An 11512-nucleotide genomic window follows, 5' to 3' on the forward strand; every position below is an offset into this window, starting at 1 on the left:
ATGCCGTCCAGTTGAGAGCATGATCGTAATATTTAATTGTAAGTATGGCGACCAAATATGTATGTTGCCAGTTTCCTACGGCGAATCTGTCTAGGGGTGCGTCGCGAGCGGCGGCGGCGGTGGCCTGTGGGCGGGATGGTTCACGTTTCCCACTAACGGCAGAAGCCGTCCAAATGAAAGGCTTGTTCAGATGCAGGAATGTAGCTGACTTAACCTCTAGACGGCCGAATAGCGAACTAATACTTAGTATGTGCAGGACAGATGTGGTTCATCTGTAAAGGAGACCGCTTATAAAACACTAATACGACCTATTCTTGAGTACTCCTCGAACGTTTGGGATCCTTATCAGGTCGCATTGAGGGAAGACATAGAAGCAATTCAGAGACGGGCTGCTAGATTTGTTACTGGTAGGTTTGAACATCACGCGAGTGTTACGGAAAAATGCTTCAGGAACTCGGGTGGGAGTCTCTAGAGTAAAGGAGGCGTTCTTTTCGTGAATCGCTACTGAGGAAATTTCGAGAACCAGCAGTTGAGGCTGACTGCAGTACAATTTTACTGCAGCCAATTTACATTCCGCGGAAAGACCACAAAGATAAGATAAGAGAGATTAGGACTCGTACAGAGGCATATAGGCAGTCATTTTTCCCTCGTTCTGTTTGGGAGTGGAACAGGGAGGGAAGATACTAGTTGTGGTACGAGGTACCCTCCGCCACGTACCATATGATGGATTGCGGAGTATGTATGTAGATGTAGATATGGATGTGTGTTTCCGCTGGACCATTATTCCTTCCCATGTATATTGTCCAGTTGACTGCTTCTGTACATTTCGCGCCTTCATTTAGTTGACAGAACATCGATTGTGGTGTGTGCATCTAGCAGGTGAAAGACGAGTGGAAGACACATTTGCTGGTTCTCTAGGCATGAGAAACAATTAGTTGGCTTTGTAAATTATAGGGATTATTTGGAATCTGCTACATCACCGACATCGGTATTCGCGACTGGGAAATATCAGTTTCCTCTACTTTTTTTCTCGTTTTCACGTAAATGTCTTCGCAGACAGGATAAGTTTATAGTTACTCAGTGGTTTACAGCAAGCTCCACCTCGCAAAAGTTTCGAGTTTCTATAGAAATAATTTCCAGTCTATATCTTCAGAATTATACTGCACAAGTGGTACAGCTATGCAAGCGATATTGCTGTGTACTTGATGTCGAGAAGTATTGCATAAATAGTATGATATTCTGGCAAACCATGTGAAATTACATATGTTCTTGTAATCCCAGAGTCTGGAGATTGGTGTAGAAATCAAGCAAGCGAGCAGGTTGGGGGCCAAAAACAGTAACGCATTTGTGCCGAGGGGAAACGAGGCCGACTTTATACAACAGTTCGAGAGTGACTTCGGTCTGCTGAGGGCGCTCTCGTCACGCGCCAGGAGCAGATGACTTGTGACCATCGGCTGCAGTGGATGACCACGCCGCCTCGCAGGACATATCTGGTGCTGCGAGGAGTATATACGGTGCACGTGCTTATGTTGTCTGTCTTCGCAGTACCTGTACGAGTGTCAGATGGCCGATAACTATACGCACGATGCAAAAGGGGCGATTTTGTGCGGTGCAGGATACGAGTTGCTTGTTTACTACATCGATATGGTACGTGGAGATAGGTTTCATGCTGAAATATTCAAGCTTCTGTTGCCAGTCGCAGAGCAGTGTAATTGAGGAAGAGTGTTTCTCTATTTGACAATCTGTAAGCCACTTTTGCATAGTTTAACTGTCAGTGCAAAATAGCGATCTGTAAAAAATAGTTATGCTGCTGAAAGTCTTGTCTCCAGACAAAAAATGGTGGACAGTGCTCCCGCACAAGCAGCAGCAAAAGTTTGGCGGGTAAACTCAGTAAGAGCCAATCAGAATGCTCCATTCATTCACAAGACATCCTTTGTGCTGGGAGTAGGAGCCTCTACATAGTGGTGAGAATGTTTACCGTTTCGAGACATATGTTGAAAGCAGGACTCGGCGATTTCCAGGAAGCGGAACACGTGATGGATGGGATGCCACATTAGGACCATCAGGAGGAATGCATTCGGCGTTAATCTGGGCTATTTTCGTGAACAGCTCCAGTTAGGACAAGAATTTCCATGCACAAAAGTTGAGGCATCACAGAAGCTCCTACAAAAGCTATTTCTGTGTCACTTTACTATTTCTGAGAGGTAGATGATGATGATGATGATGATGTTTGGTTTGTGGGGCGCTCAACTGCACAGTTATCAGCGCCTGTACAAATTCCCAATCTTTGCTCATCCAAACTCGCCACTTTCAGGAATGATGATGAGATGATGAGCACAACACAGACACCCAGTCATATCGAGGCAGGTGAAAATTCCTGACCCTGGCAGGAATCAAACCCAGAACCCTGTGCTCGGGAAGCGAGAACGCGACCACAAGACCATGAGGTTCAAATGGTTCAAATGGCTCTGAGCACTATGGGACTCAACTGCTGAGGTCATTAGTCCTCTAGAACTTAGAACTAGTTAAACCTAACTAACCTAAGGACATCACACACACCCATGCCCGAGGCAGGATTCGAACCTGCGACCGTAGCGGTCTCGCGGTTCAGACTGCAGCGCCAGAACCGCGCGGCCACTTCGGCCGGCTAAGACCATGAGGTGAAAGGTACACTTGGCTCTTATTTACATAGCAATCTGAAATCAGTAAAACACTGATAACCTTTTAGCTTTGCCTGCGATGGCGAGTAGTGAGTCACTCATCTCTCGCTCGGCAATTAGGCCTGCACTGGACCGGCAGGTACACATGATGGCTGGGTAAACACATACGCAGCTAGACACATTTCTCATGTTCCGTTAGGATCGCTAGGAACAATGCATCCTGTGCTATTCTGGGAAGCACTGCAAAAGATTTCTATAGCGGGTCCAGACGTGGCCCTTATTTACATAGACCTGTGATGTCAGTAAAACACTCAAAGAATTCTAACTGTATACCTGAAAATACACTACTGGCCATTAAAATTGCTACACCGAGAAGAAATGTAGATGATAAACTGGTATTCATTGAACAAATATATTATACTAGAACAGACATGTGATTACATTTTCACGCAATTTGGGTGAAAAAATCCTGGGAAATCAGTATCCAGAACAACCACCTCTGGCCATAATAATGGCCTTGATACGCCTGGGCATTGAGTCAAACAGAGCTTGGATGGCGTGTACAGGTACAGCTGCCCATGCAGCTTCAACATGATACCACAGTTCATAAAGAGTAGTGTCTGGTGTATTGTGACGAGCCAGTTGCTCAGCCACCATTGACCAGACTTTTCAATTGGTGAGAGATATGGAGAATGTGCTGGCCAGGGCAGCAGTTGAACATTTTCTGAATCCAGAAAGACCCATACAGGACCTGCAACATGCAGTCGTGCTTTATCCTGCTGAAATGTAGGGTTTTGCAGGGATCGAATGAAGGGTGGAGCCACGGATCGTAACACATCTGAAATGTAACGTCCACTGTTCAAAGTGCCGTCAATGCGAACAAGAGGTGACCGAGACGTGTAACTAAAGGCACCCCATACGATCACGCCGGGTGATACGCCAATATGGCGATGACGAATACACGCTTCCAATGTGTGTTCACCGCGATGTCGCCAAACATGCATGTGACCATAATGATGCTGTAAACAGAACCCGGATTCATCCAAAAACATGACGTTTTGCCATTCGTGCACGCAGGTTCGTCGTTGAGTACACCATCGCAGGCACTCCTGTCTGTGATGCAGCATGAACGGTAACCGCAGCCATGGTCTCCGAGCTGATAGTCCATGCTGCTGCAAACGTCGTCGAACTGTTCGTGCAGATGGTTGTTGTCTTGCAAACGTCCCCATCTGCTGACTCAGGAATCGAGACTTGGCTGCATGATCCGTTACAGCCATGCGGATAAGATGCCTGTCATCTCGACTGCTAGTGATACGAGGCCGTTGGGATCCAGCACGGCGTTCCGTATTACCCTCCTGAACCCACCGATTCCATATTCTGCTAACAGTCATTGGATCTCGACCAACGTGAACAGCAATGTCGCGATATGATAAACCGCAATCGCGATAGGCTACAATCCGACGTTTATCAAAGTCGGAAACGTGATGGTACGCATTTCTCCTCCTTACGCGAGGCATCACAACAACGTTTCACCAGGCAACGCCGGTCAACTACTGTTTGTGTTTGAGAAATCGGTTGGAAACTTTGCTCATGTCAGCACGTTGTATGTGTCGCCACCAGCGCCAACCTTGTGTGAATGCTCTGAAAAGCTAATCATTTGCACATCCCAGCATCTTCTTCCTGTCGGTTAAATTTCGCATCTGTAGTACGTCATCTTCGTGTTGTAGCAATTCTAATGGCCAGTAGTGTAGATGTGACTTTCACCTGCTGGAGCCGGCCGCTGGAGCCGAGCGGCTCTAGGCGCTTCAGTCCGGATCCGCGCTGCTACTACGGTCGCAGGTTCGAATCCTGCCTCGGGCATGGATGTGTGTGATGTCCTTAGGTTAGTTAGCTTTAATTAGTTCTAAGTTCTAGGGGACTGATGACATCAGATGTTAAGTCCCGTAGTGCTCAGAGCCATTTGAACCATTTTTCACCTGCTGGTTGTTGGTGGCAGCCCCATGAGAGTGGATGGTCGCGCACCAGCGTTGGTCAGTTCCCGGGGGCCGCCGTTGCTTCCCAACTCCTTGCAGCATGTGCGGAGTTGCTGGTGTCAACGTCGGGTGTCGGGTGGTGGGATGCGTCTTTTATTAGCGATCTTTCGTTCAAACTACATTCCAACGATTTCCCCTACCACTTAAAAAAACAACCCATACATATGAAGGATATCGACTTAATTAATTTGCATAAATTTTTTATATCAATGTGCTGTTAGCAGTACAGTAGTTAAGGGGAGGGTGTGGGTAAGTGGGTGATATTGACAGTGCAGCTGGTTAAGTGCAGAACACTAGTTTAATTTGCATAATTAATTTGTGTAATTTTTATGTAAAATGCAGGTCAATAGTTTAAGAGGGTGGGGGCAGGTGACCAAGAAGAGTTCACCAGACATGGCGTTCAAAAGCGTGTGAAAGTCGAAAAGTGTGCCAGAAAATGCTGGTAGGACACAACTAATAAGTTAATTTGGTATCAAATGCAGTACAATAGTTTAATGGGATGGAAGTGACATGTAAACCCACGTAACAGAACAATAGGTTAAGTGCTGACAAAGGGCCGAACATTACGTTGAGATACCCACAGCACAGTGCCGAACATCAGGTTATGCAACATGTTTGCCCCATGTAATTACTTCTTACAAGACCTACATCTTTCCAAACAGCTGAGAATGATGAGCAAGAGATTTCCAACCCCCGCAAACTGATTGTTTTAAAATAAATAAACTCTTGAATTTCCTGTTAAAAGATCCTTCCTCTCAACCACAGAGCCACCAGTTTCATATATTCCGTACACTGCCTTGAATCCCATAAATTGTTTAAATTAAACAGTATTCCACACATTGTCTTAATTGTTTAAACACTATTCCATAGACTGCAATCGATTTCCTGACAAATTCTATAACTAAATAAATAAACTATATTTCATACACTTTCATAAATAATTAATCAATATTACATACCTTGTCTAAATTGTTTAAACAATATTCCATATACTGCAACTGAACTCGCTGCAAATGACTGACCAACTGACACTTTTTGCTGCCAACCTCCAGGAAGGGGAAGAGGGGTTTTACCAGAGAGGGAGGGGTTAATTAATTGATCAATTTAATTAAGTAATCAATCTAATTGATAAGAGTGAGAGAGGCTATTCCAATAACTCAGACCTGAAAGTGTGCCTGTAGTAGCGAGGGCGAGAGAATGGGTTGGTGGTTTTTGAGAGGGTTGGGGAGGAGGGACAGAGAACAATATTTTAAGGACCTGTCAATCAAAAGGAAGGACCCTTTTAGTAGAACAATAGGTTAATGACCTGTCAATCAAAAGGAAAAATTCTCTTAGCAGAACAATAGGTTAATGACATGTCAATCAAAGGAAACAGTAGGTAAAAGGCTTTAAATTAAAGGAGAACAATAGATTTGCCCCTGAGTGTATACCTGCTCCTGATGTAGGTACACTAACAAAACGCTCTGGTAGATAGGTTGTCCCACTACTAATGTCAACGAAAGATACGTTCGTTTATGTCACATATTTTGGTACTTGAGAACTTACTAATCAAAACCTATAGTCCCGTTGACAGAATCTTGAAATTTGGCAGGAATCAAGATTTTACAGTACAAGTACAGGGAAAAAATACAAAAATTATTCATTTGTTATTATATAACACGAAAAAATATTTTTTATCATTTTTTACCCATGCGGCTGTTTGCCTGTCCTTCTGTTAAGACCCTTTTCCTCTGGAACAGATTGTCGTATCAAAAGTTAAAATTTATGTCACATACTTAGGTCTATAGTCCCTCGGTGGTGCAAAAATTGTAAGCTTCTATGTTAATGTAATCAAAAGAAACAGCCATTTATGTCACGTACCTTGATACTCCTAAACTCGCTCATAAAAAACTATACGGTGCTTTCCATTGAACTAGAATCATGAAATTTTGGAAGAAACAAGGTTTCATCGTAAAATTTAGGTAAAAAATCCGAAAATGGCTAATTTGTTATATGCATTAATGCATATAACAAAATATATATATAACAAAAATGCATATAACTATATATATATATATATATATATATATATATATATATATATATATTACAAAAATATCTGGAACAGATTGGCTAATGGCTAATTTGTTATATGAATTTTTGTTATATATATATATATATATATAACAAAAATGCATATAACAAATTAGCCATTTTCGGCTTTTATATATATATATATATATATATATATATATATATATATATATCTGTTTGTCTGTTCATCTGTTCAGAGTTAAGACACTTTTTCCCTGGAAGAGGCTGGTGTATGAGGTTGAAATTTGTGTCACGTACTAAGGTACTTGGCGATGAAAAGATTCGGCCATTTGTGTCACATATTTTGAGACTCGTGAACTCATTCATTAAAACCCATAGCATACTTCTCATGGATCCAGAATCACGAAATTTGGCAAGAAGCTGTATTTCATACTACAATTAACGGAAAAATCAGGAAGTTGTTAATTTGTATTTGTGTCACACGAAAAAAAAAAAAAAACATTTTTTATCCATCTCCCTGTTCGTTCGTCCTTTAATCCCTCTTTTTCTCTGGAACTGTTTGGTGAATCAAGTTCCAATTTATGGCACATAAAAATTTGAGCTTGTAAGTCCATGCTATGAGATGATTCGGCAGTTTATGTCACATACCTTGAAATCTGCAAACCTACTCATCAAAAACTATAGGATACTTCCCTTTGACGTAGAATCATGAAATTCCGTAAGATGCATGATCTCACTGTACAAGTAAAGTAAAAGATCTGAAACTTGTTAAATTGTAATTATATCACATAAAAAAAGTCTTTTGCGATTTGAACATACATTACACTCATCATCTGTCGAAAGTGTAATAGAGGAACATTGCTGTAAGCAAACGCAAAATGAAAGTAGTAGTCATGTTTTATCAGGTAAATAAAAAATATTTTATTAAATCTTCTCTCTCTAAATATGTAAACTGAAGTCCTCTGTTCGCTTCTTTTTATACGGTCGGGCTAGTCTGAGGCGCTACTGTATTGATTTTGAAGCATTCTTGGAGTTGTCGGGACCAACATCTTGCCAGTATCGACATCGATAACAGATAAAAATCGTTGTAATTCTCCATTGCCAGGATGTATGAACTAAGTTTGTACGTAGCCCTCAGTTCGCGTGTCGTGCTCGCACTTGGCCAACGTTTTGTGGGTGTCCACCCCCGGGGAGATTTACGTAAGCGTGCGATGCTGGACGGAGGCTAGCGTGACGTCACAACACCTAGTACACGGCGAGGGTCGGGTGGTGGCGTGAATAACGATACGTGACATGCGAGAGCATGTGAAAGTTATGAGGAAATTACCAGTTCAGGGACGAAATTCTGGGAGTGTAAGATAGGAGTGACTATTGACATGAAAAACTAACCAAAAAGTTTTTTCAGCGAAGTGCTGAAGTTCGTGAAACAACGTGGTGCAATCGATGTTAATCTTGTATGTCGACAGCTGGTGCTATCAAAAAAAGGGTAAATAATAAGTTACGATGTAAAATAGAGTCATTGTGGGTCTCTGCTTTCATTCAATCGTTTTCGTACGAATCAGCGTTAAGGAACATTGACGCACTCAGCCAGAGCACAATATTATCTTATAGATAACGAAGAGAATATTACACGCACGTGTAAGCGCAAGATTGCTTCAGACATAACTGTTACATCGGAACACTCAAGATAAACACTATGGAATTCACTGCTCAGGATTAAATATTGCATGTCACACATTTTTATCACTAACGTTTCACTGCAGTCAGATTACATCATATGAACAGATATAAATTCCGTTTCACAAATAAACAGTAATATTGACATTTAACAGACATAAAAAAATTTAAATAGTTGACATTTTCTGTCAGATCAAAACTGTGTTCTCTACTGGGACTCGATGCTGAGAGCTTGCCTGAAGTAGTGGCCACAGTCAAGCTGCGGCGACGGCTTGTGCGCCCTGCTCGGATAGCTAAAGCGAAGCATTACGCTGTGTGATGTACTTATTAATTTCAGGTATTTCCAGTAGTGCCACCTTTCTGCTCTTCTTGAGCGTACGTAAAACGTCACAGTCTACACCGAATGTGCGGCTGTCAATCAAAAGATGTCCCACTATGGTTAGATCTGTCTTTACTACTCTCCAATTTCTCACACGTACAAATAATATAGTCGCCACAGCTCTACCTTATTGACCAACATATACTATTCCACAGTGCTTCAATTGATTGTATTCACACAAGTGTGTGCTAAAGATTTCTTTCTGTGTTTAGTTCTGAATAGTAATTTAGCTACGTTTTAATGTAAAACGCAGAACTGTAGTTGCGAGACTGAATTTTCTGATAGGGTATCTGAAAATTTGCGAACATATGGGCAAGTTTTGTAGCAACTTGTTGGTTCTTGTTGGCCAGCGTAGAGAAGCCGGTAATTTTGCCCATTTCCTTTTCAGTGGGATGTGTAGCTACAGCCGTTTCTGAAATCGGTGAGTTTTATTGTGGCTCGGTTGGAAAGACAGCTTGGGTCATGGGACTGATACGGGACGCTGCGACTTTTTTGAGTGCTGGGAGCTTGCGGGAATTACATTCTCACCAGCTGTTGTGTTTCCGTAAAAGCTAAACGAGTGTTTCTTTGTGTTGATGTGTACATTAAGGTCCAAGAAATTTATAGATGAACTTCTGAGCTCTATTCTGAACTGAATTTTATTATCTTGGGAGTTTAAATGTTCTTGGAATATATTTAGCTACCTAGTTGTACCATTCCATAAACTCAGAACATCACCATCGTTACACTTTCGTCATCTACATCTACATCTACATGATTACTCTGCAATTCACATTTAAGTGCTTGGCAGAGGGTTCATCGAACCACAATCGTACTATCTCCCTACCATTCCACTCCCGAACAGCGCGCGGGAAAAACGAACACCTAAACCTTTCTGTTCGAGCTCTGATTTCTCTTATTTTATTTTGATGATCATTCCTACCTATGTAGGTTGGGCTCAACAAAATATTTCCGCATTCGGAAGAGAAAGTTGGTGATTGAAATTTCGTAAATAGATCTCGCCGCGACGAAAAACGTCTTTGCTTTAATGACTTCCATTCCAACTCGCGTATCATATCTGCCACACTCTCTCCCCTATTACGTGATAATACAAAACGAGCTGCCCTTTTTTGCACCCTTTCGATGTCCTCCGTCAATCCCACCTGGTAAGGATCCCACACCGCGCAGTAATATTCTAACAGAGGACGAAGGAGTGTAGTGTAAGCTGTCTCTTTAGTGGACTTGTTGCATCTTCTAAGTGATCCCTGAGTGATGCAACGTTGTGCCACGCTGCACTGGGTGTAATAAAACACCGATATTGCACTAGAGAGCAGGCCCGTCCAGCTCGTTATACCGAGGACGAGAACAATTAATACCATCAGTAGGCCACGTGCTATTTGGCAGGACGTAGGCAAATACTGACGCCAGTTTCGGTTTGCATAACACGGCGACCTCCGCAGGAAGCGCCCGACACACCGTCGCCCACGTGTCGATCGCCGACCGCCGGCAAGGTCGCGTTTACGATTCGGCGGCAGATAAAAACTCTTCGCAGCACGCGAACCGTGACGCGTACTTGCGAGAGATCCTCGTGGTGGGGGGACGCTGTCCTTAGGCGACGTTGCCCAGCTTCGCGTCTCAGTCCTCCGGTGACCGTGGTCAGGCACCGACGCCATGGACGCCTCCAAGCGCAAATCCAACCCGAACCCGCGCGCCACGGCCAATCCGCTCTCCGCACTCACCTTCTGGTAAGTCCAGGCACTGCACACCGTCATGCGCCCAGCGCCGACCAATTACCACTGACCCTGCGAGCATCAGTGAATGTCGACAAGCACGAAGCCGCAAACAAAAGCCGTTGTGGTCACTGAGCAATCTACATATCCCATTGTACCTGCACACATATTCGTTCAACCAAACGTAACACATATAAGATGGTTACATGCAACTCAGAACAACGTAAAACATGTTACTTTTGTCTTTGTCAGAGAGCTTACAACTCTCTCTCTCCACCTTTGTCTCTCAACACATTTAGGAAAAATAGACATTCTGCCAATGACAGAAATTACCACGTGCTACACACGTGTTCTGCAGACACAACCGCTTTCGGCCTTACTTTGGATATCTTTGTAATCTATCAGTTTCAGCTAGCAAATAGAAATGTAAGATTGTACAGCAAATACAATAGAAACGCTTTTTTCTCATCGGCCTAACGACATATTCAACACATATATCGTGAAACAGAATAACTGTTTCTTATACAGACACTCCACTTTCTGTATCTTTGGCTACCATTGCAAAACTGCATTGCTTAACAACTTCAGGGAGTGAAAATTCGTTGTATGCCTTGTCTTACAAATTACATACAGTCATTTTTATTCATTCAGTATGCTGGAATAATTATTCTAAAAAGATCGACAATAATTTGAAATTACTGCTTATGTTGGCATGTTTTCTTCACGAATGTCTACAAGCACAGTGGGACATTAACATGAACGTAACGTCATGTAAGTGTACTTGATTTTGTTACTGTTTTAATAAATCACAGGAAACCTTCTTCCGTTCACAGTACTTAATTTTAAAATCTAACTTATGACGAAAGGTTCGATTGATTAAAGCAACATTAAACCAATGAGTGGTCTCTCTTCATTCTTACAAGAAGTCATTTTTTCGCCTTATATTCACAGATTTTTGGCAAACACCTTTTCTCCAGCGTATACTACTACATCTCACAGTTCTTTTTGGAACTTGCATTT

This window comes from Schistocerca piceifrons, chromosome 2, assembly GCF_021461385.2.
Source record: "Schistocerca piceifrons isolate TAMUIC-IGC-003096 chromosome 2, iqSchPice1.1, whole genome shotgun sequence".
In the NCBI taxonomy this organism is placed as follows: domain Eukaryota; kingdom Metazoa; phylum Arthropoda; class Insecta; order Orthoptera; family Acrididae; genus Schistocerca; species Schistocerca piceifrons.